Raw genomic sequence first — 26,609 nt, forward strand, 5'->3', positions numbered from 1 at the left:
CAGACAAACAGCCGACCAAGCAGTCTACAGCAGCAGCCCGCCCCCCACCCACAGCCCAGCAAGCTGCCAGGAGTGACCAGGCCAAGGAGAAAAACAGTCGACCCAGCAGCCAGCAGCACACTAACTGTGAGTCTCTCTCTGTGAGGGAGAGAGGGGCACCCCTGAGGGCTGGGAGTCTGTGGGACTGGTTGGGGCCTGGTCCCTTTGCCGGCACGTGAGGTAGCTCTGCATGAAGCCCCATACTGCCCTGGGCTTCTCTGTCCTTCTTCCCTCCCGCCCTCCAATCAGCAGTGCTCTTTCTGCTGCTTCTGCCTCGCTCCAGCCAATGAGAGAGAGCAAGAGTAGAAGCAGCCATGAGAGCCCGCCCCCCCCACAACTCTTGTCCAGGAACTGGAAGCAGCAGCTGTACTGCAGGGGACAGAGAGAGCAAGCACTGAGCAGCCACCGTGTTCATCACTGTCTTCCTGTCCCCAGAATATAATGGCAGCCAGAGCCAGGTATGAAGTTGTTAGGCCAGTGTGTGTGTGACATCTGGGCTGGGCATATACAGTAGTGTGTTCTCCCCCTGCCAGCCACTCTCTGTCCAGTTACAGGGCAAGTCATTCTGCTAGACTGGTTCTTTCTTTATGTCTCACTCTGCAACCCTCTGCATATTTCCCCCAGCCAGTCTGGCAGAAGGACTGGCCTTGTAACTGGACAGAGAGTGGCTGGCAGGGGGAGAACACACTACTGTATATCCCCAGCCCAGATGTCACACACACTCTGCTTCTTACATAAACTAATTGTTGACCAGAAAGCAGTTTTGAAACTAGTTTGCCATACACTGTACACACTACAGTCAGATTGTATAGAACAATCTTAGCAACATACTTTATATGTGATAGGACCTACAGATTGAATTTACTTTGCTATGGCCTTTGTACAACATAGATGTAGTAAGAAATAATAGGGATATGGAGGCTGCCATATTTGTAAATGCCTTGCCATGATCTGTATTTTCTGGGGAAAGCTGCCACATTACGTATCTTGCTGTCTGAGGGGGGCTGCCTGCTGTCCCTGGGCCTCAGTAAGCCAGCACCTATTCAGTAGGAGACCTTAGGCAAGTCTCCCTAACACTGCTACTGCCTATAGAGCGCGTCCTAGTGGCTGCAGCTCTGGTGCTTTGAGTCCGCCAGGAGAAAAGTGCGATATAAATGTTATTTGTCTTGTCTTGTCTTAGTTGTTTGTGGGTGGGGGAAAAATGTCCCGTGTTTGGGAGAAAACCTGGGCCCACTGTCTTTGCGTTACACTGTTACCTTACAGTCAGGCCCTTTTTTTGTCGCAGCACGCTTCGTGCACTGCGCTCCTATTCTGCACCAGCCCCTAATCAAATTTAAGAACCCAATGTAGCCCTCAAGTCAAAAAGTTTACCCACTCCTGGATTAGACTGTGAGCTCCTCTGAGGACAGTCAGTGATACAGGGGCGTAGCAATAGGGGGTGCAGAGGTAGAGACCGCATCCGGGCCAGAGGTGCCCCTAGAGGCCCTCCCTCAACTACAGTATTCGCTCTCTATTGGTCCTGTGCTCATAATAATCACTTCTATAGATACTTTGAATAGTAGTAATCATTAACAAACTGTTCCCCATCCCCTTTTTGCACCTCAGACACTGTAGTTGCCATTGGCAGGTTTTGGTGCGCCGTATCAATTGTTATGTATAGAGTGCTTGGGGGGCCCTATTGTAAAATTTGCAACAGGGCCCACAGCTCCTTAGCTACGCCACTGCAGTGACATGACCATGTACTCTGTAAAGTGCTGCAGAAGATGTCAGTGCTATATACAGGACTGTAGAGTTGGTACAAAAATCATCCAACTCTGACGCCTTAGTTTATGAAACTGCTAACTCCAGGTACCCAAAAATTGCTCTGACTGACTCCACAACCCTGGCTATATAAATACAAAAAATAATAATGCCCAGAGCTTAGCGCCACCCACAGCTACTTAAAAGTGCGCTTTTGACTCCGCCCCCAACTCCGCCCCGTGTCCGTCCTAAATTTTGAGTGTCCTGCTTTTTTGGGCCTTTTGTCCGTCAAAAATTAGAAATTGGGTTGGCAACCCTGGTGGAAAGCCTCATTAGGATCCGGAGGCTTCCCCCACCCGAGGTGAGTACCCCCCAGGGGACGTTTTGACGTTACAGATCCTCTTTAAAAAATTTCCCTAGTATAATGTATGGCACCAATATTTTATTTGGAAATAAAGGTGCATTTTTTCAGTTTTGCGTTCATCGCTAATTACAAGCCTGTATATTAAAAATTAACAGTAGTATGCCCACTTGACATAAATAATAAAAAAGTTCAGTCCCTAAGGTAACTACTTACATATATTTTTTTTTAATGTAATTTTTCCCCCCTATACAAAAAAAAATTGGGGGGTACTATGGGAGGGTGTGGGAGGGAAAAAGGTAAATATAGAAGTCAGTGTTGGGATGTTTATTAAATAAAAGTGTATTTTGGTGTAATTTACTTTATGTCCTCACTCATTATTTCCGATTCACGTGTGTGAATCGCAAGTAATGCGTGGCAATGTGACAACAGGAAGATACAGTGAATGCAGGTGTCTCATAGACGCCCACTTTCATTGAATTGGAGACATAGAGTAATGAATGGAACTGCGTTTCTGTTCATTAATCTGTGGGCTAACGAATGGCGGCAAGCATGCGCGCGTGAATGCGCGCACGAACAGGCGGGAGCGTGCACAACAGCGGTAGCAGCAGAGTTGCATATATCTACGCCCCTAGACCTAAGATAAAGTTTGCAGGGGCGTAGATATACTGTACCTGTTGCAACAAGTAGTTAACAAGGTTGCCCAAACTTTCACATCCCACTGTATGTGTTTAGACTCTGAGTAAAACAGAGAATGCCAGGAAGATGCATGTATCATTCTCTGCGGGTTTATGATCAACTGATGCCGAGATATGACCATTTCATGTAACTGCCCATCTCCAATTACCATCTCTACCCTCCAGCGGAGAAAGAGTTAAAACTGCTGTGTGAGAGAGTCTCAACCAGTATCCGTAGTACATCAAGGATCTAGACTTTCCATTATTGGACTATACACACAGAACTTTATATCTTCTGTTTGGACTTACCATCGCAAAGGGCACAGTAATTTGACACACAACTCAGACATTATACTCAGTTATTTTCACTTTTATTTTTGATGTATCAGTCTGCTCAATTGCTGTATTTAGTTTATGCATTATTTTATTATAAAATAAACAATTAAAAATAGTTTGTCTAACTGCTTGTTCTGAAACCTCTGCAAAGAGTTCCCTGCTTCTTATTAATATTGTTATGTTTTGCTATCTCTAGAAAGGTTGTTGAATTAACCCTTTTTCCTACAGAATTTACCTAACGTTAAATTTGCGTATCCACACGCTAATGTGAATTGATGGCAGCAACCTGATCTCTGTATCCAAAAGGTTACTTTAGCTGCAGCGCTGAATGCCTTCAGGATACCCTCAGGGTCTGAGGCCGAATTGTAAACTGCAGCAAAGGGAACGGTAATTGTAGGGTGATGTCACAGTCCTCTAATTCCTATTATACCCAAAAAACGCCATGTGGCTCCATGTGACTCAATGCCCCGACCAATAGGAGGACATCACAGATTGCTTTCACCACACTCCAATGAGATATAAACGGGTCAGGCTAGGGGTTGTCCTAACCACCCAAAACTCATTCCACATTTATCAACATTATATTTCATTAAATTCCATCTGACATATGCCTTCCCATAGTGCCATGCTGTGAAGATTATTTTGTATTCTGTCACTATCCTGCTTATTGATGACAATTCTGCATAATTTTGTATCTAAGTATAAATAGGACAACATTACTCTGTACTTTATCCACTCGATCATTAGTAAATACATTGAAAAGGATTGAACTTAGTACGGACCCTTGAGGGTCCCCGCAACGGTTTCCCATTTTGAGTATGGTGCACTTACCACCACTCTTTACTTTTTGATACTTAATCAGTTCTCTATCCATGTACACACATTTTCACCTAGTCCCTGCATCCTCAGCTGTTGCGGGGAACAGTGTCAAAAGCCTTTGCAAAGTCCAAGTATACTACATCTACTACATCTGTTGCTTTCCCACTATCTAAATTGTAAGGGTTTTTTGCCTTCCTCTGGATCATCAGGGATATGTGAGGGAGCAGGCTGGTGTTGTACTTTGTTTTCTGGTTGAACTCGATCGACGTATGTCTTTTTTTCAACCCAAATAACTATGTAACTATGTAAATTCACTGTTGCTGTGGGTTATACACGTTATTAGCTGCGTTGGACTGTTTGCACATGCTCAGTAAGAACTTGGAAGCATACTTTTAATTGCCTGTATGCCCCAATGTATGCGACAATAATGGGGCATCAAGTTGCGGTGCAGCTTTTTTGGGGCGTTGCGTTGTAGAGACAAGACAAGACAAGACAAATAACATTTATATTGCGCTTTTCTCCTTGCGGACTCAAAGCGCCAGAGCAGAGCAGCAGCCACTAGGGCGCGCTCTATTGGCAGTAGCAGTGTAAGGGAGACTTGCCAAAGGTCTCCTACTGAATTAGTGCTGGCTTACTGAACAGGCAGAGCCGAGATTCGAACCCTGGTTTCCTGTGTCAGAGGCAGAGCCCTTAACCATTACACCATCAGCCAACTGTTGTAATTTGCGTTGTAACTTTAACGTTGCATCAAACCGCAAAGTCCCACTGTGAAAGAGGCCTAAAGGATAATTGATCCGAGGCAACGCTACCTAAAGTAAGCACACAGGTATTCTTGCTGGATCCACATACCTCTGTGCATTGTTCATTCCTCTTCTTGTAGCCTCAGTCACTCACTCCTTGAAAAATGTGACTTTCGACTTAAAGGGGCACTATGGCGAAAAATTGTAAAATTGAAAATACGTGCAAACCTAAACAAATAAAAAGTATGTTTTTTCCAGAGTAAAATGAGCCATAAATTACTTTTTTCCCTGTGTTGCTGTCACTTACAGTAGGTAGTAGAAATCTCACAGAAGTGACAGGTTTTGGACTAGTCTATCTCTTCATAGGGGATTATCAGCAAGGCTTTTATTCTTTATTAAGATATTCCCTAAAAAAGATTTAAATAATGATGCTGGCCAGCCTTCCTGCTCGCTACACAATTATTTGGCAGTTGGACAGAATAACTGGCATTCACTAAGTGCTTTTGAAAATAAATAAATCCCTGAGAATCCCCTATGAAGAGATGGGTTAGTCTAAAACCTGTCACTTCTGTCAGATTTCTACTACCTACTGTAAGTGACAGCAACATAGGAAAAAAGTAATTTATGGCTCATTTTACTCTGGAAAAAACGTACTTCTTATTTGTCTATGTTTGCACATATTTAAATTTTAAAATGTTTCGCCATAGTGCCCCTTTAAGTCAAATTTTCAGACAGAAGGAGGCAGGCTTGCCGAGATGTTCCCTATAATCACGCTGCCATTCCCACTTTTCCCCGCCATGTTCACTCTCCCTAAATGGAGTGCATCCTGCATTTTATTGTTACCGTATTCAAAATACATTTTCTTTTAGGAGCTTTTTACTCCGTTTCCATAGCATTTTCCATTATATGGTGAGCAGGAGAATTTCCTAAAACAAAAAGTAAATAACTTATCTTTATCAGAGTTTATCAGGCGGCTGCTCAGTTTCCAAATTTTGCTTGACAACGAACTAACTCAGAACATTATCCTTATACAAAAGAAAATTGTTCTCAAGGGTTTTTTTCCCAGCTCTGATCCAGGAACGTTTCCCTTCATTTTACTTTTCTGTAAAGGAAGGAGAATCTGTCCCTTCCAGAATTTAACTCAATTCCTGCTAAACATGCATCTTTAATTTCAGCAAATTAGTATTCATAGCAGATTTTAACTAATAAAGGATATTCTGCTGCTGGCAATATAATCTAGTGCAGGGGTCCCCAAACTTTTTTGGTCATGGGCCGAGGTCAACATACTTCAGACTGCTGCGGGGCCGGAACATACATAAAATTATGTTAAAAAGCATTACATACATATTTATTCCCCCCTCAATCTTGCCTGGAGGAAACCTCCCAGCAGCAGCCATTCAGCCATGCGGCTCCTGAAGAACGTCTTTGTGCACCAGACAGTGAAGCATACCCAGGTGACAATCTGCCATCCAGTTGGACAGCAGTGTCACCTGATGAACCTGATTGGAAGCCAGTGAATTACTGCTCGCTGGCTTCTACAGTATGTGGATGGGTGTTGCCAGCACAGCTATTGTATAAGCGGGCCACTGATATTTAAAAGTGCAGTGGGCCACATCTAAAATTTATACATGTGGTGTTTGGGGGCCAGTGAAGAAGCCTCAGGGGGCTGCATTCGGCCCGCGGGACTTAGTTTGAAGACCACTGATCTAGTGATTCTCGTTGCTTCCACCAGCACCTCAATCACATAATACCATGCATCAGATCAGCCCTCACAACGGAGTGAATAAAAAGATTAAGAAAAAAAACAACCTGAGGGACATTTAAGTGACAGGACAATATAATCTGTACAGCACTGCAGAAGATGTCGGCGCTATATAAATACTAGAAAGGAAAAAACAAACAAACAAACAAACAAAAAAACAAAACAAAGATAAGCAACAGCATGAAAACCTTTAAAGAAAAACATTTTTTGGTTACAGCTGATACAAATCCTTCAATAAATCTGCAATGTGTCTACTTCCTACTTTCATGGAAGCAGACATTAGGAATAGTTAACTTCCTGTGCTTATTTGTCATGGCAGTCAGGTGACATAGGGGAGAGATCAAATTACATCTTGTGAATAGACACAGGTGAGGGGCCATTAGACAAACTAAATTCTCTAAATACATACAGGGTGCATTTCTCTATGTTTTCATTCTGTCCTGTGCAAGATTTCAGGTCCACTCATCGGCTTTCCGCAGTGGCAGTGGGCGGGGCTCCAGGTCGAGGGGGCAGACCTGGATGAAGTTCAAGTCCTTCTTTTCCCAATTATCCTGAGCAGCTGAGGGGGACTCAGGAGGCAGAAAAAGGACTCTGACCGCAGAGGAGACCCTCCCTTCATACCAGCGGCAGCAGCGGAGGAGACCCAGATCTAGAAGAGCGGCGGTGGCAGGCTGTCATGGTTACGAATAGCAGTATCCACCAGTCATTCTGCAGCAGCAAGCAGCTCCATGAAGTCACTCAGCAGCGCCCCTTACATCCTCTCCATGGTCACACGCAAAGTCAGACGCCGAAACTATGGAGAGGAAACAGAAGGCGCTGCTGAGTGATGTCATGGAGCCACTCTCTGCTGCAGAAGGACTGGAGGATGCTGCTATTAGTAACCATGACAGTGTGCCACTGCCACTCTTCTAGATCTGGGGCTCCTCCACCGCTGCCGCTGGTATGAGGGGAGGGAGGTCGGAAATAAGGGAATGGTGCACTTTGGGCGATCACTGAGCCGCCTGCCTCTCATAAACGAGGCGCCTGTAGGCACATGCCAACTTTGTTTAATGGTAAATCTGGCCCTGGAGGAGTGATTAACCAGTAATGAGGCAAAATGGCTTCAAATTGATATTACAAACAAGACTGTTCTGACTTCCTTTATGACATTCTGCCAATTAGGTATAGTGCACACATTATCTGCTTGCAGTCAGAGGTGGCCTTTGGGGGGGGGGGGGGGGGGGGGGGGGGGCAAGTGGGGTGATCGCCTCAGGCTCTGCACTTGAAGAGGGCCCTGCATGTCATGCCCACCATACCATGGTCATTTTGGTGGTATTGACGGAAAGGTCTACATAAGTCTAGCAGTTTGTGTACTGCGCAGTGTGTAATTTACAAATGCTCAGATCTTCCTGTTTTGTTTTATGCACCTTATATTTTGTGCCGACCTCCCTTTTATTGCTTAGGTTTTCGTCTTCAGCATGCTTTACTGTACTATGCAATTTGCATTTTTGTAATGAATTTCTGCACTGATATGAAGCTTGCCAAATTTCAGATTAAGGTACTGTGCAAGAGCCTCAGCCTGAGGTCCCCAGGGGCATTTAGGTCAGTTGAGCATGGACTGGAGCCTCCAGACTGGCTGGGAATTGGTACTAGGTTTGATGGGGAGTTAGGGATAGGTAGAAGCTGGCTGGGGAGCTAGAAATAGGTACAGGCTGCCTGGGAAGCTAGGGTGGCTGGGGATGGGTGCTATGCTGGCTGGGGAGCTGGAGATTGTTGCTAGGCTGGCTGGGGAGCAAGGGATGGGTTCTAAGCTGGCTGAAGAACTGGAAATGGGTACTCCGCTGGCGAGGGAGCTGGGGATAGGTACTAAGCTGACTGGAGAGCTGGGGATGGGTGCTAGGCTGGTTGGGGATGAGTGCTAGGCTGGCTGGGGAGTTGGGGATGGGTGCTAGGCTGCCTTGTAGAGCTCGAGATTGTTGCTAGGTTGGCTGGGGAGCAAGGGATGGGTTCTAAGCTGGCTGAAGAGCTGGGGATCGGTACTCCGCTGGCTGGGGAGCTGGGGATGGGTGCTAGGCTGGCTGGGGAGATGGGGATGGGTACTAGGCTGACTGGGAAGCTGGGGATGGGTTCTAGGCTGGCTGAGGAGCTGGGGATGGGTGCTAGGCTGCCTTGAAGAGCTGGGGATTGGTGCTAGGCTGGTTGGGAAGCAAGGAATGGGTTCTAAGTTGGCTGGGGAGCTGGGGATGGGTATAAGGCTGGTTCAGGAGTTGGGGATGGGTGCTAGGCTGGCAGGGGAGCGTGTCTGAATAGAAATACAAACTTTGGACTCCCCATTCAGCCTAGCACCAATCCCAGGTCAGCCTATAACCCATCAGTTGGTGGTTAACCACTTCCCGACCGCCTAACGCACAGAGGCGGCCGGGAAGTGGAGCCCTTAAGGACCGGCTCACCCACAGAGGCGGCGGTCCATTTAAGGGCATGGGCGGAGCGATCGCGTCATCCGTGACGCGATCCTCTGCCGGCGCCTGTCACCGCTCGCCCGCCGCAACATCCCGCCGGCTGTACGGAAGCGCCGGCGGGATGTTAACCCCGCGATCACCGCATACAAAGTGTATAATACACTTTGTAATGTTTACAAAGTGTATTATACAGGCTGCCTCCTGCCCTGGTGGTCCCAATGTCTGAGGGACCACCAGGGCAGGCTGCAGCCACCCTAGTCTGCACCAAGCACACTGATTTCTCCCCCCCCCCTGCCCCAGATCGCCCACAGCACCCCTCAGGCCCCCCCTGCCCACCCCCCAGACCCCTGTTTGCACCCAATCACCCCCCTAATCACCCATCAATCACTCCCTGTCACTATCTGTCAACGCTATTTTTTTTTTATCTCCCCCCCTGCCCACTGCCCCCTCCTGATCACCCCCCACCCCTCAGATTCTCCCCAGACCCCCCCCCCAGACCCCCCCCCCGTGTACTGTATGCATCTATCCCCCCTGATCACCTGTCAATCACCTGTCAATCACCCGTCAATCACCCCCTGTCACTGCCACCCATCAATCAGCCCCTAACCTGCCCCTTGCGGGCAATCTGATCACCCACCCACACCAATAGATCGCCCGCAGATCCGACATCAGATCACCTCCCAAACGCAGTGTTTACATCTATTCTCTCCTCTAAACACCCACTAATTACCCATCAATCACCCATCAATCACCCCCTTTCACCACCTGTCACTGTTACCCATCAGATCAGACCCTAATCTGCCCCTTGCGGGCACCCAATTACCCGCCTACACGCTCAGATTGCCCTCAGACCCCCCCTTATCAATTCGCCAGGGCAATATTTACATCTCTCCTTCCCTGTAATAACCCACTGATCACCTGTCAATCACCTGTCAATCACCCATCAATCACCCCCTGTCACTGCCACCCATCAATCACCCCCTGTCACTGCCACCCATCAATCAGCCCCTAACCTGCCCCTTGCGGGCAATCTGATCACCCACCCACACCAATAGATCGCCCGCAGATCCGACATCAGATCACCACCCAAGCGCAGTGTTTACATCTATTGTCTCCTCTAAACACCCACTAATTACCCATCAATCACCCCCTATCACCACCTGTCACTGTTACCCATCAGATCAGACCCTAATCTGCCCCTTGCGGGCACCCAATCACCCGCCTACACGCTCAGATTGCCCTCAGACCCCCCCTTATCAATTCGCCAGTGCATTAGTTACATCTGTTCTTCCCTGTAATAACCCACTGATCACCTGTCAATCACCTGTCAATCACCCATCAATCACCCCCTGTCACTGCCACCCATCAATCACCCGCTGGCACTGCCACCCATCAATCACCCCCTGTCACTGCCACTCATCAATCAGCCCCTAACCTGCTCCTTGCGGGCAATCTGATCACCCACCCACACCAATAGTTCGCCCGCAGATCCGACGTCAGATCACCCCCCAAGGGCAGTGTTTATATCTGTTCTCTACCCTAAACACCCACTAATTACCCATCAATCACCCCCTGTCACTGCTACCTATCAGATTAGACCCCTATCTGCCCCTAGGGCACTCAATCACCCGCCCACACCCTCAGAATGCCCTCAGGCCCCAGCCCTGATCACCTCGCCAGTGCATTGCTTGCATCTATTCCCCCCTCTAATCACACCTTGAGACACCCGTCAATCACCTCCTGTCACCCCCTAGCACACCTACCCATCAGATCAGGCCCTAATTTTCCCCGTGTGGGCTCCTGATCACTCGGCCAAACCCTCAGATCCCCCTCAGACCCCCTTCCGATCACCTCCCCAGTGCATTTATTGCATCTATTTTCCCCTCTAACCACCCCCTGAGACACCCATCAATCACCTCCTGTCACCCCCCTAGCACTCCTATCCATCAGATCAGGCCCAATACAACCTGTCATCTAAAAGGCCACCCTGCATATGACCGGTTCCACAAAATTCGCCCCCTCATAGACCACCTGTCATCAAAATTTGCAGATGCTTATACCCCTGAACAGTCATTTTGAGACATTTGGTTTCCAGACTACTCACGGTTTTGGGCCCGTAAAATGCCAGGGCGGTATAGGAACCCCAGAAATGGACCCCATTTTAGAAAAAAGACAACCCAATGTATTCTGTTAGGTGTATGACGAGTTCATAGAAGATTTTATTTTTTGTCAAAAGTTAGTGGAAATTGATTTTTGTTTTTTTTCACAAAGTGGCCTTTTTTTACTAACTTGTGACAAAAAATAAAATCTTCTATGAACTCGCCATACACCTAACGGAATACCTTGGGGTGTCTTCTTTCTAAAATGGGGTCACTTGTGGGGTTCCTATACTGCCCTGGCATTTTAGGGGCCCTAAACCGTGAGGAGTAGTCTAGAAAACAAATGCCTCAAAATGACCTGTGATTAGGACGTTGGGCCCCTTAGCGCCCCTTAGCGCACCTAGGCTGCAAAAAAGTGTCACACATGTGGTATCGCCGTACTCAGGAGAAGTAGTATAATGTGTTTTGGGGTGTATTTTTACACATACCCATGCTGGGTGGGAGAAATCTCTCTGTAAATGGACAATTGTGTGTAAAAAAAATCAAACAATTGTCATTTACAGAGGTATTTTTCCCACCCAGCATGGGTATGTGTAAAAATACACCCCAAAACACATTATACTACATCTTCCGAGTACGGTGATACCACATGATTGGCACTTTTTTGCAGCCTAACTGCGCTAAGGGGCCCAAAGTCCAATGAGTACCTTTAGGATTTCACAGGTCATTTTTGTTTCAAGACTACTCCTCACGGTTTAGGGCCCCTAAAATGCCAGGGCAGTATAGGAACCCCACAAATGACCCCATTCTAGAAAGAAGACACCCAAACGTATTCCGTTAGGAGTATGGTGAGTTCATAGAAGATTTTATTTTTTGTCACAAGTTAGCGGAAAATGACACTTTGTGAAAAAAAACAATAAAAATCAATTTCCGCTAACTTGTGACAAAAAAATAAAAACTTCTATGAACTCACCATACTCCTAACGGAATACCTTGGGGGTGTCTTCTTTCTAAAATGGGGTCATTAGTGGGGTTCCTATACTGCCCTGGCATTTTAGGGGCCCTAAACCGTGAGGAGTAGTCTTGAAACAAAAATGACCTGTGAAATCCTAAAGGTACTCATTGGACTTTGGGCCCCCTAGCGCAGTTAGGCTGCAAAAAAGTGCCAATCATGTGGTATCGCCGTACTCGGGAGATGTAGTATAATGTGTTTTGGGGTGTATTTTTACACATACCCATGCTGGGTGGGAGAAATACCTCTGTAAATGACAATCTTTTGATTTTTTTACACACAATTGTCCATTTACAGAGTTATTTCTCCCACCCAGCATGGGTATGTGTAAAAATACACCCCAAAACACATTGTACTACTTCTCCCGAGTACGGCGATACCACATGTGTGGCACTTTTTTGCACCCTAACTGCGCTAAGGGGCCCAAAGTCCAATGAGTACCTTTAGGATTTCACAGGTCATTTTGAGAAATTTTGTTTCAAGACTACTCCTCATGGTTTAGGGCCCCTAAAATGCCAGGACAGTATAGGAACCCCACAAATGACTCCATTTTAGAAAGAAGACACCCCAAGGTATTCTGTTAGTAGTACGGTGAGTTCATAGAAGATTTTATTTTTTGTCACAAGTTCGCGGAAATTGATTTTTATTGGTTTTTTTCACAAAGTGTCATTTTCCGCTAACTTGTGACAAAAAATAAAATCTTCTATGAACTCACCGTACTACTAACGGAATACCTTGGGGTGTCTTCTTTCTAAAATGGGGTCATTTGTGGGGTTCCTATACTGTCCTGGCATTTTAGGGGCCCTAAACCGTGAGGAGTAGTCTTGAAACGAAATTTCTCAAAATGACCTGTGAAATCCTAAAGGTACTCATTGGACTTTGGGCCCTTTAACGCAGTTAGGGTGCAAAAAAGTGCCACACATGTGGTATCGCCGTACTCAGGAGGAGTAGTACAATGTGTTTTGGGGTGTATTTTTACACATACCCATGCTGAGTGGGAGAAAGATCTCTGTAAATGGACAATTGTGTGTAAAAAAAATTAACAAATTGTCATTTACAGAGATATTTCTCCCACCCAGCATGGGTATGTTTAAAAATACACCCCAAAACACATTATACTACTTCTCCTGAGTACGGCAATACCACATGTGTGGCACTTTTTTGCAGCCTAACTGCGCTAAGGGGTCCAAAGTCCAATGAGCACTTTTAGGCTTTACAGGGGTGCTTACAATTTAGCACCCCCCAAAATGTTAGGACAGTAAACACACCCCACAAATGACCCCATTTTGGAAAGTAGACTCTTCAAGGTATTCAGAGAGGGGCATGGTGAGTCCGTGGCAGATTTCATTTTTTTTTGTCGCAAGTTAGAAGAAATGGAAACTTTTTTTTTTTTTTTTTTTGGGTCACAAAGTGTCATTTTCCGCTTACTTGTGACAAAAAATAATATCTTCTATGAACTCACTATGCCTCTCAGTGAATACTTTGGAATGTCTTCTTTCCAAAATGGGGTCATTTGGGGGGTATTTATACTATCCTGGAATTCTAGCCCCTCATGAAACATGACAGGGGGTCAGAAAAGTCAGAGATGCTTGAAAATGGGAAAATTCACTTTTTGCACCATAGCTTGTAAACGCTATAACTTTTACCCAAACCAATAAATATACACTGAATGGGTTTTTTTTTTTTATCAAAAACATGTTTGGCCACATTTTTCGCGCTGCGTGTATACAGAAATTTTACTTTATTTGAAAAATGTCAGCACAGAAAGTTAAAAAAATAATTTTTTTGCCAAAATTCATGTCTTTTTTGATGAATATAATAAAAAGTAAAAATCGCAGGAGCAATCAAATAGCACCAAAAGAAAGCTTTATTAGTGACAAGAAAAGGAGCCAAAATTCATTTAGGTGGTAGGTTGTATGAGCGAGCAATAAACCGTGAAAGCTGCAGTGGTCTGAATGGAAAAAAAGTGGCCGGTCCTTAAGGGGTAGAAAGCCCTAGGTCCTCAAGTGGTTAAAGGCCACTAAACCAATATAAGAATAATTAAAATACGTTATGTAATCAAACAGCGAATGGTAGTACCATTGGCCGTGTGATTACATTACATATTGTAATTATTCCTATATTGGTTGGCTTAGTGGCCTTTAACAAGTTTTTAAACAATAATAAGGAACACTGCATGAGAGGTGGACAAGCCTGTAAATGTGGTAGTACGGTAGATGGCCTACACTTGTGGCTCTAGACCCTGCAAATGACACTCACCCCAGGCCCCGCATACTCTAAGGCCGCCTCTGCTTGCAGTGCTATGCAAGTTACAGGGTTAGTGTAGGAACTCAGCAGCACAGTGGCGTAGTGGTTAGCACTATATGCACAGAGTTTGTATGTTCTTCCTGTGTTTGCGTGGGATCCCTCCAAGCACTCACAAAAACAGATAAGTTAATTGGTTTCCCCTAAATTGGCCCTAGACTACAATACCTGCAGTACACAATACACACATAGACATATGGCTATGGTAGGGATTAGAATGTGAGCCCCTCTGAGGGACAGGTAAGTGACAAGACAATATACTCTGTACTGCGCTGTGAAAGATGTTGGCGCTATATAAATCTCACTAATATTATAAATGCGAAAGTTTGGATGTTTGTTACTCAAGCACGCAACAATTAGAGCTGTCCCGAATGGTTCGACCGCAAACTTATATGTGCGAACACCAGTGGTTCACGTTTGCGTCGAAATGCGAACTTTATGGCGAGTTCGACCCGCCCCTATCCTACATCATTGGGCTAAACTTTTACCCTCTACATCACAGTCAGCAGACACATGACAGCCAATGAGGCTGCACTCCCTCCTGGAGCCCCCCCCCCCCCTTATATTAGCCAGCTGCGTCAGCCATCATCTCACTCGGTGTTGCTGCAGTAGTGAGGGAAGGGAGAGGAACCTGCTGCAGAGATAGGGAAGGCTTAGTTAGGCTCTTGTAGCTTGCTCCTAGCTGATATTTGTTGTTAAAAAGCACCACAAAAGGAGCTCTTTTCAGAGATAATGTTCTTGTGAAGTGTTTTTTTTTCTGTGTGCCACTGACACTGCATTATACAGCCCTGTGTGTCACATCTGGCCCTTGCTAATTGCTGTACCGTGCCAGACCCAGCACATTCAGTGCCTACATTTTCACTGCACCTGTTTGTGACAGCTGCACATTTGTAATACCAGTCCGACTGTGCATACCTGTTCATGTTCACTGCACCTGCATGACAGCACACAGTGTTATATACCAGTCACTGCATAACTGTTCACTTCACCTGTGTGTGTGACAGCTGCACATTTGTAATACCTGTCACTGCATGCATGTTCACTGCACCTGCGTGACAGCACGCAGTTTTATATACCAGTCACTGCACAACTGTTCACTGCACCTGTGTGTGTGACAGCTGCACATTTGTAATAAAGTCACTGCATACTTGTTCACTGCACCTGCGTGACAGCACACAGTTTTATATACCAGTCACTGCATACCTGTTCACTGCACCTGTGTGACTGCACATTGTTATACCAGCAGTCACTGAATACCTTTCACTGCATCTGTCACTGCACATTGTATTATACTTGGGAGTCAGTGCATACCTTTTGATTTGAATGGATGGCAGACTTGCCCTCCATAACAGATTCTTGTTAAAGGCACACAGCGTTGGGTCAAGGGTGCATCTGACTACAGATGCCTGGTCTGCAAAGCACGGTCAGGGCAGCTACATTACTTATACAGCACATTGAGTCCTTCCTTGGATGTGTGGTGGTAGCCGTTTCTCAGGCTCCCACTCTGGACCGGAATCGAACCCTGATTCCCTGGCCATTACCCGTGGTCACCATGGTGCAGAAAGTACCAAAGAGAGTTGACCACACAGTTGAATGAATGGCAGACTTTCCCTCCTTAACAGATTCCCATTAAAGGATTTCAAGTGTACTCATTAGTGTTGGGCGAACATCTAGATGTTCGGGTTCGGGCCGAACAGGCCGAACATGGCCGCGATGTTCGGGTGTTCGACCCGAACTCCGAACATAATGGAAGTCAATGGGGACCCGAACTTTTGTGGTTTGTAAAGCCTCCTTGCATGCTACATACCCCAAATTTACAGGGTATGTGCACCTTGGGAGTGGGTACAAGAGGAAAAAAAAATTAGCAAAAAGAGCTTATAGTTTTTGAGAAAATCGATTTTAAAGTTTCAAAGGGAAAACTGTCTTTTAAATGCGGGAAATGTCTGTTTTCTTTGCACAGGTAACATGTTTTTTGTCGGCATGCAGTCATAAATGTAATACATATAAGAGGTTCCAGGAAAAGGGACCGGTAACGCTAACCCAGCAGCAGCACACGTGATGGAACAGGAGGAGGGTGGCGCAGGAGGAGAAGAAGGCCACGCTTTGTGAGACACAACAACCCCGGCCTTGCATGAGGGCAAGAAGCGTGCGGATAGCAGGCTTTGTACCGCCATGCAGTCATAAATGTAATAAAGATAAGTGGTTCAATAAACAGGGACCACGCGGCAACGCTAACCCAGCAGCAGCAGACGTGATGGAACAGGAGCAGGCGCAGGAGGAGAAGGCCACGCTTTGTGAGACACAACAACCCAGGCCTTGCATGAGGGCAAGAAGCGTGCGGATAGCATGCTTTGTACCGCCATGCAGTCATAAATGTAATAAAGATAAGTGGTTCAATAAACAGGGACCACGCGGCAACGCTAACCCAGCAGCAGCAGACGTGATGGAACAGGAGGAGGCGCAGGAGGAGAAGGCCACGCTTTGTGAGACACAACAACCCCGGCCTTGCATGAGGGCAAGAAGCGTGCGGATAGCATGCTTTGTACCGCCATGCAGTCATAAATGTAATAAAGATAAGTGGTTCAATAAACAGGGACCACGCGGCAACGCTAACCCAGCAGCAGCAGACGTGATGGAACAGGAGCAGGCGCAGGAGGAGAAGGCCACGCTTTGTGAGACACAACAACCCAGGCCTTGCATGAGGGCAAGAAGCGTGCGGATAGCATGCTTTGTACCGCCATGCAGTCATAAATGTAATAAAGATAAGTGGTTCAATAAACAGGGACCACGCGGCAACGCTAACCCAGCAGCAGCAGACGTGATGGAACAGGAGGAGGCGCAGGAGGAGAAGGCCACGCTTTGTGAGACACAACAACCCAGGCCTTGCATGAGGGCAAGAAGCGTGCGGATAGCATGCTTTGTACCGCCATGCAGTCATAAATGTAATAAAGATAAGTGGTTCAATAAACAGGGACCACGCGGCAACGCTAACCCAGCAGCAGCAGACGTGATGGAACAGGAGCAGGCGCAGGAGGAGAAGGCCACGCTTTGTGAGACACAACAACCCAGGCCTTGCATGAGGGCAAGAAGCGTGCGGATAGCATGCTTTGTACCGCCATGCAGTCATAAATGTAATAAAGATAAGTGGTTCAATAAACAGGGACCACGCGGCAACGCTAACCCAGCAGCAGCAGACGTGATGGAACAGGAGCAGGCGCAGGAGGAGAAGGCCACGCTTTGTGAGACACAACAACCCAGGCCTTGCATGTGGACAAAAAGCGTGCGGATATAGCAGCAATGCTTTTTGCCGCCATGCAGTCATAAATGTAATACAGATGAGAGGTTCAATAAACAGGGCCCGGAAACGCAACACCATCCCAGATGTTCATTGGTCATGTTACTTGGTTGGGGTCCTGGAGTGTTGCGTAGTCATTTCCAATCCAGGATTGATTCATTTTAATTTGAGTCAGACGGTCTGCATTTTCTGTAGAGAGGCGGATACGCCGATCTGTGACGATGCCTCCGGCAGCACTGAAACAGCGTTCCGACATAACGCTGGCTGCCGGGCAAGCCAGCACCTCTATTGCGTACATTGCCAGTTCGTGCCAGGTGTCTAGCTTCGATACCCAATAGTTGAAGGGTGCAGATGGATGGTTCGACACAGCTACGCCATCTGACATGTAGTCCTTGACCATCTTCTCCAGGCGATCGGTGTTGGAGGTGGATCTGCACGCTTGCTGTTCAGTGGGCTGCGGCTGCATGGGTGTCAGAAAATTTTCCCACTCCAAGGACACTGCCGATACCATTCCCTTTTGGGTACTAGCTGCGGCTTGCGTTGTTTGCTGCCCTCCTGGTCGTCCTGGGTTTGCGGAAGTCAGTCTGTCTGCGTACAACTGGCTAGAGGAGGGGGAGGATGTCAATCTCCTCTCTAAAGTCTCCACAAGGGCCTGCTGGTATTCTTCCATTTTGACCTGTCTGACTCTTTCTTCAAGCAGTTTTGGAACATTGTGTTTGTACCGTGGATCCAGAAGGGTATAAACCCAGTAATTGGTGTTGTCCAGAATGCGCACAATGCGTGGGTCACGTTCAATGCAGTCTAGCATGAATTGAGCCATGTGTGCCAGAGTCCTACCAGAATCCTCATCATCCTCTTGTGAGCGTTGTGATAGTTGTTGTGATGCATCATAGTCGTCACCTTCCTCCTGGTCTGCTTCTGCTGACCATTCGCGTTGAATTGTGGAAGTCCAACGTGCACCGCTCTGGCCCTCGTCAGTGGTGGCATGAAATTCCTGCTCCAACTCCAGCTGTTCCTCCTCCTCTTCTTCGTCATAGCTGCTGGGGCCAGCGTTCCCTGAGGCGGATGGCCTGATGTTGGTACCATCACGCTGATCGTTTTCTCCTTCAGATTCCCCCAGTTGCATCATGACAGCTGTTTCCTTGATTTTTAACATCGACCTCTTCAGTAAACACAGCAGTGGTATGGTAATGCTGACTGAAGAGTTGTCACTGCTCACAAGCAACGTGGATTGCTCAAAATTTTGGAGGACTTGGCAGAGGTCCAACATGTTGGCCCAATCGGATCCACAGAAGCTTGGCAGCTGGCCGGATGCGCCTCGGTACTGCGCCGTCATGTACTGGACCACTGCACTCTTCTGCTCGCAAAAGCGGGCTAGCATGTGCAGCGTAGAATTCCAGCGCGTAGGGACATCACACAGCAAGCGATGGTGGGGGAGATTGAAGCGCTCCTGCATCTTGGCGAGTGCCCCCGAAGCAGTACTGGAATTTCTACAATGTTTGGACACTCGACGCACCTTCAACAGCAGATCGGGCACGCCTGGGTATGTCCTCAGGAACCGCTGAACTACTAGGTTCATCACGTGCGCCAGGCAAGGGATGTGTGTCAGCTTAGCCAACCTTAAAGCGCGAATGAGATTACTCCCATTATCACACACAACCATGCCCGGTTTCAGGTCCAGCGGTGCCAGCCACAAATCCGTCTGTTCCTTTATTCCCCTCCAAATTTCCTCCCCTGTGTGCTGCTTATCCCCAAGGCAGATTAGCTTCAGCAACGCTTGCTGACGCATGCCAACAGCTGTGCTGCACTGCTTCCACGATCCTACTGCTGCTGGGTTAGCGTTTCCGGATGAGGTACAGCTTTGAGATGCGTTGGAGGAGAAGGAGTCAGAGAGGTAGGTGCTGCTGTTATCCAGTGGGAGGGACGGCGGTGCAGCTGTTTGTGGCGTGGGCAACACCCGTGCCGTAGCAGGTGAGGAATCGCTGCCAGGCTCCACAAGGTTCACCCAGTGCGCGGTAAGGGAGATGTATCGACCCTGGCCGAACGCACTCGTCCAGGTGTCAGTGGTGAGGTGAACCTTGCAGGCAACGGCATTCTTCAAGCTTCGGGTTATTTTGCTGACCACGTGCTCATGCAACTCAGGCACTGCAGAGCGCGCAAAGTGGTAGCGGCTGGGAACCACGTAACGTGGGATGGCCACTGACATCATGCCCTTGAAGCTGTTTGTCTCCACCAATCGATATGGCAGCATTTCGCAGGCCAGAAGCTTGGCTATGCTGGCTGTTACTGCCACGGCCCGGGGGTCATTTGCTGGCAATTTCCTCTTGCGCTCAAACATCTCCGACACAGACAACTGAACCGTAGCGCTGCACACGGAAGGGCTGTTGGTTGTTGTGTTTGATGAACACTGGGAGACCTCAAGAGCACTACTCCGGAAAGTGACAGTGTCAGCGTCGTCTGATGTTTGTGAATGTTGTGAACCACGCAATGGCTGGGCTACTGCTGCTGCTGAGGCGGGTCTGGTGGTGAGTCTGGTGAACCCAAGGGAGGCAGTGTTGTTTCTGGTACCCTGTCCTGACGCGTTTGCCCAAAGAGTGGGATGTTTGGATAGCATGTGACGGCTCATGCTGGTGGTGGAGAGGTTGTTAATATTTTTCCCCCTGCTCAGGCGGGTCTTGCACACCTTGCAAATCGCCATGGTAACATCCTCAGTGCAGTCTTCAAAGAAAGCCCAGACTTTGGAGCACCTGCCTCCTTGCTGGCGATTTCTGTTTGCTCCTCTTTTGCCTCTCACTTGAACTTCCACGCTTGTGGTGCCTGAAATTGCGCGCCGCCTACCTTGTGGCACAAGGCGAACTCGTGCAGCAGTGTGTTCTTCAACAGACTCATCTGTGCTGCTGCTACGACGGCGATGTTCTCGTTCACAAACAAAATCTGGGTCTCTGTCCACATTGTCCATACCCTCCTCTTCCATCTCCTCAAACTCGTCATATGTCATTGTGGGCCACCGCCGTGGAGTAGAGCTCCCCACAACAACCTCTGCGCAGCACACTCCAACGTCGTCTTCCAGATCTTGTCGGCCGACCTCCTGCAATTGCAACCCCTCCTGCCCAAATTGCTCTGGGATTTGGGTTTCCGAGTCCTCTTCGGACTCGCCTTGTATTTCAGTGCGCGGTGCATTTCCCACAGTTAACGGTTGTGAATCCAGGCACAACATTTCTGGCTGTTCCTCCATTGACCTTTGAAAGGTGGAAGTTTGTTGGGCTGGGAATAGCTCCTGCGAATACCCCATTGTGTCCTGAGGTAATTCATCGGACTGGTTATCTGGCAGTTGTGTGCGTGGTGTCGCTGCCGGTTGTGTCAGCTTTGTGCCCACTGGCTCCTTGTAACTGGCTGAGGACTCGGACCTCGTGCGTGATGTGCTGGTGCTGCTTAACCCACTGCTGGACGCTTGAGAGGTCATCCAAGTAATTATCTGGTCCTGTTCTTTTGGATTTGTGAGGGTTGTTGTCCTGGACAACATGGGCGGTATTGAGTGGGTTTTCTTGGGTGCTCCCCTGTGGCCTGTACGTGAACCGTCAGGGGAAACACCTCTTCCCTTGCCCCTCCCTCTTTCACCGGATTTCTTCCTCATTTCACTTATCCTTACAGTACACGCTGACTGGCAGCAGTACAGTGGCAGTACAGAAATGCTATACAGTACCACTATTCCCAGCAGCGACACAGAGCACAATGCTATACAGTGACGGGTGAGCGGTGTACCACTATTCCCAGCAGCGACACAGAGCACAATGCTATACAGTGACGGGTGAGCGGTGTACCACTATTCCCAGCAGCGACACAGAGCACAATGCTATACAGTGGCGAACGAGCGGTGTACCACTATTCCCAGCAGACACAGAACAGTACACAGAATGCTATATAGTGTGGCTGAACGAGCGGTGTACCACTATTCCCAGCAGACACAGAACAGTACACAGAATGCTATATAGTGTGGCTGAACGAGCGGTGTACTACTGTTCCCAGCAGACACAGAACAGTACACAGAATGCTATATAGTGTGGCTGAACGAGCGGTGTACTACTGTTCCCAGCAGACACAGAACAGTACACAGAATGCTATATAGTGTGGCTGAACGAGCGGTGTACTACTGTTCCCAGCAGACACAGAACAGTACACAGAATGCTATATAGTGTGGCTGAACGAGCGGTGTACCACTGTTCCCAGCAGACACAGAACAGTACACAGAATGCTATATAGTGTGGCTGAACGAGCGGTGTACCACTATTCCCAGCAGACACAGAACAGTACACAGAATGCTATATAGTGTGGCTGAACGAGCGGTGTACTACTGTTCCCAGCAGACACAGAACAGTACACAGAATGCTATATAGTGTGGCTGAACGAGCGGTGTACTACTGTTCCCAGCAGACACAGAACAGTACACAGAATGCTATATAGTGTGGCTGAACGAGCGGTGTACTACTGTTCCCAGCAGACACAGAACAGTACACAGAATGCTATATAGTGTGGCTGAACGAGCGGTGTACCACTGTTCCCAGCAGACACAGAACAGTACACAGAATGCTATATAGTGTGGCTGAACGAGCGGTGTACCACTGTTCCCAGCAGACACAGAACAGTACACAGAATGCTATATAGTGTGGCTGAACGAGCGGTGTACTACTGTTCCCAGCAGTGACACACAATGACTGGGGGGGACCCTGGCTAGCGTGGCTGGAGCGCGAACTACCCTGCCTGCCTACCCAAAGCTAAACCCACAGACAAATGGCGGAGATATGACGTGGTTCGGGTATTTATTTACCCGAACCACGTGACAGTTCGGCCAATCAGAGCGCGTTCGGGTCCGAACCACGTGACCCGTTCGGCCAATCACAGCGCTAGCCGAACGTTCGGGGAACGTTCGGCCATGCGCTCTTAGTTCGGCCATATGGCCGAACGGTTTGGCCGAGCACCGTCAGGTGTTCGGCCGAACTCGAACATCACCCGAACAGGGTGATGTTCTGCAGAACCCGAACAGTGGCGAACACTGTTCGCCCAACACTAGTACTCATCATTATACAGGGCCTTGAAAGAGTCCTGTATTGTTATTTTTCATCACTACCTCCCCGAGTCGGGACTTGTGTGCCGTGCCTGCTGCCTTCCTTGGATGTGTGGTGGTAGCCATTTCTCAGGCTCCCACTGCAGACCGGAATCGAACCCCGATTCCCCAGCCGTACCCTTTCTTTAACAATGGTAGAGAAAGAACCATCGACAGTCTGAGCAGCGATGAACCCCCGGACTACTGGGTGCGCAGGTTTGACCTGTGGCCAGAGCTGTCACAATTTGCCATCCAACTTCTGGCCTGCCCTGCCTCAAGCGTCCTAGAAAGGACCTTCAGCGCAGCTGGAGGCATTGTCAGTGAGAAGAGAAGTCGCCTAGGTCAAAAAAAGTGTTGAGTACCTCACCTTTATTAAAATGAATGAGGCATGGATCCCGGAGGGCTACTGCCTGCCCGAAGACTAAGTCAGTCCCCACACACACAGCATCTCTGCCTGCACGCCAAGTGACTGCCTGCCCCAAGACTAAGTCAGTCCCCACACAGCATCTCTGCCTGCAGGCCGCTTGACTGCCTTCTCCGCCACCACCAACAGGGTCTAGGACTGTGGATTCCTGAACAAAAAGAATAATCATTTTTCTGGTGCGTGTACATGCCTGCCTAATTTTTCTGGCTGCACTGCAGCTGCAACAACAAAAGGCATGTACATGTGCCAATTCCCTTTCGCGATCGTTACCTTGCTGCGGTGAAGTCTGTCAGTGTGAAGCAGTGCACTAATTACACTACCTGATTATGTATACACATACAAGATGTTTTAAAGCACTTTAGGCCACCAATTTAGCAATGCAATGGGATTTCTGCCCTTAAACCCTGCTGTGCATCAAATCCGGATTTTTCCCTGGGACTTTTGGTGTGTATCCAACTCCGCCATGCCCCCCTACAGGTGTTAGACCCCTTGAAACATCTTTTCCATCACTTTAGTGGCCAGTATTAGTGTTTGTAGTTTTGAAAGTTCGCCTGCCTATTGAAGTCTATGGCGGTTTTGAAACGTTCGCCGGTTCGCAAACTTTTTCCACATGTTCGCGTTCGAGGTTCGCGAACCAAAATCAGAGGTTCGAGACAACTCTAGCAACAATGGCTGAACGAATTTGAATGACATTTGGCACACACATAGCACATTGCCTGGCATAACATATAGGATACTTTTTATCCCCATAACCAAAAAGTGGGCGGAGACAAATACAAATTTCACTGGGAAAATGTAAACTGCAGCCCTTCTTACACTGTTAATGGTAGGATTCTCAAACTTTGCACAGTTGGTCACTGGTTGACTTGAATTAATATTTAGGAAAAGTGGGTGGAGCCTACGAAAAACAATCAAAATTCACCTATTGATTTTCAAGGGGAATATTTAATTACTGCCATTCTTGCACTGTTAATGGCACAAGCCTCAAACCTGATATACTTAGTCATTGGGTGACTGGGGTTCAAATACATACCTGGGCAATGCTGGGCCATCAGCTAGTACAAAATAATAATAATAACTCGCTAGTGAGAGGAATCAGGATAAGACCGATGAGCACAAACAAATTTCTGCAGCCTTTTGTGCACTTTCCATCTTAAATTATGCTAGCAGCATTTTTTGCTGTTTGTGAAAACTGTGTATTAGTTTGAGTGTGGAAAGGGTTAATATGTATGTATGTGAGTGATGTTATCCAGCTTCCTCATAATAGAGTCTTTCAAAACCACAGCCTGTCGTTTGTGTACTGAAACATTGGACTGGGTTTCTTAGACTCCTTGGCTACTGTTATCCAACTCCCTAACTTATCTCAAGCCAACCCTCTTTGTAACTGCATGCTCAGTCAGCAGGCATCTTCTCCCAGCGTTGCTTTATGCTTTCATAGATATCTAACATGAGCTTCAGAAGGGCAGCACGTTCACACACATTCAGCACAGAATGTGAACGTGCTGCCCTTCTGAAGCTCATGTTAGATATCTATGGAAGCATAATGCAACGCAGAGGGAAGATGCCTGCTGACTGAGCATGCAGACTTATTCACTCCAGGCATTTTCTCATGCATACAATTGACAAACTGTTTACTAAACAATATAAAGTAGAGACCGAGAGCCCAATATAGTGTATGTTATGGACAATGAATGATAAAATGAATCGTAAGTATTATACTTACAAACCTGGGTTGCCCCTAGGCAACCCCTGTATAGGCAGGTGGAGAGATTAGGCCTGACCCCACTCAGGGCTAAGATGTCGCTCTCTGTAGAAAGAAGAAAGGAGGGTTTGTCACCCTTCCACCAAGGGTGGTCGACTTGATGTATGGAAGTACAGAGGCGCCAATAGGATAAAATTCGATAAAAGGCTTAAAAATGTTCAGGTGGCGGTGGTGGACCAGCCACACTAAAACAGAAAAAATGCTGTTGATTGAAGAAACAACAGTTTATTCACATACTCCGAAACAAAAAATGCAACGCTTTTCACGGGCAACATCCCGCCTCATCAGGCAATAAATAACCAGAGTATCACACAGCTTAGAGTCCAATGATAGCTTGGCACCTCTGTTTACTAAACAAAATATTCAACTTTGATGCCATTCTTCTTTTGTTACAACATTAACATTAAAAATAGCACGGCGTTCTCAAACAGTTTGAAGGTTCTGCTCTTTTAAATTCCTGTTTTTTTAAAAAACACATCACTTCTACTTGAATTCACCAAGCTGGTGAATGAGCCAGCTACTGAAAGCATACCTGGGCTGAAAGATAAATACAACTGATTACATACCTCAGTAGAGGGAAGCCACTGGATAGTCCAGAGGCTTACCCTATCTGCCCCCTCTGTTCCTGTGCTGGGGCCCTTTTCACCTATTCAACAATACTGTAGAATATGTTGAACACTCCCCTCTGTGAATGAGCGTTCTGTGCAGCTTTCAGCACAACGCTGCTTGTGTACAGAGACAACAGCCATCCTATTTTGCAAACCCTACTGGCACCTGCGCAGTGTGGGTGCGCCCGCACAGAGATAGGGTGCATGACCGCAAAAAAGAGGGTCCTGGTCAGCAGCAGTTGGGTCAATGAGGATGGGGAAAGCCTCTGTAGCATCCAGAGTCTTCTCTCTACTTTGGTGAGTATCTAGGTATAGATCTGCATTAAAGGAAACTTGCAGTGAGAGGAATTTGGAGATTGCCATCCTTGGGGCTCGTTCACACACAATTTGGTGAAATTTCAAACGTGCTATATGTAGCATTTTTGGAGCGATTTAGCTGGAATGAATGTGCAAAAAGCCATTGTTAACAGAATAGCACAAGAAGTACCGTTTGCAGTTTGCAACAAGCCATGTGGGGGACACAGCAAACATGTGGAAGAAGGTGCTCTGGTCAGATGAGACCAAAATGGAACTTTTGGTCCAAAATACAAAACGCTATGTGTGGTGGAAAACTAACACTGCACATCACTCTAAACACACCATCCCCACTGTCAAATACGGTGGTGGCAGCATCATGCTCTGGGAGTGCTTCTCTTCAGCAGGGACAGGGAAGCAGGTCAGAGTTGATGGGAAGATGGATGGAGCCAAATACAGGGCAATCTTGGAAGACAACCTCTTGGAGTATGCAAAAGACTTGAGACTGGGGCGGAGGTTCACCTTCCAGCAGGACAATGACCCTAAACATAAAGCCAGGGCAACAATGGTATGGTTTAAAACAAAACATATCCATGTGTTAGAATGGCCCAGTCAAAGTCCAGATCTAAATCCAATCGAGAATCTGTGGCAAGATCTGAAAACTGCTGTTCACAAATGCTGTCCATCTAATCTGACTGAGCTGGAGCTGTTTTGCAAAGAAGAATGGACAAGGATTTCAGTCTCTAGATGTGCAAAGCTGGTAGAGACATACCCTAAAAGACTGGCAGCTGTAATTGC

At 47.4% G+C, this 26,609-nt stretch overlaps 1 protein-coding gene across 1 annotated transcript in view; it reads right to left on the reverse strand.

The window, feature by feature from the left end:
• The window catches only part of LOC137524712 (actin-related protein 2/3 complex subunit 1B-B), a 144,727-nt gene that overhangs the window by 117,004 nt on the left and 1,114 nt on the right, over positions 1 to 26,609 (reverse strand). The gene's annotated exons all lie outside the window — the stretch shown is intronic.

This window comes from Hyperolius riggenbachi, chromosome 7 (genome assembly GCF_040937935.1).
Source record: "Hyperolius riggenbachi isolate aHypRig1 chromosome 7, aHypRig1.pri, whole genome shotgun sequence".
In the NCBI taxonomy this organism is placed as follows: domain Eukaryota; kingdom Metazoa; phylum Chordata; class Amphibia; order Anura; family Hyperoliidae; genus Hyperolius; species Hyperolius riggenbachi.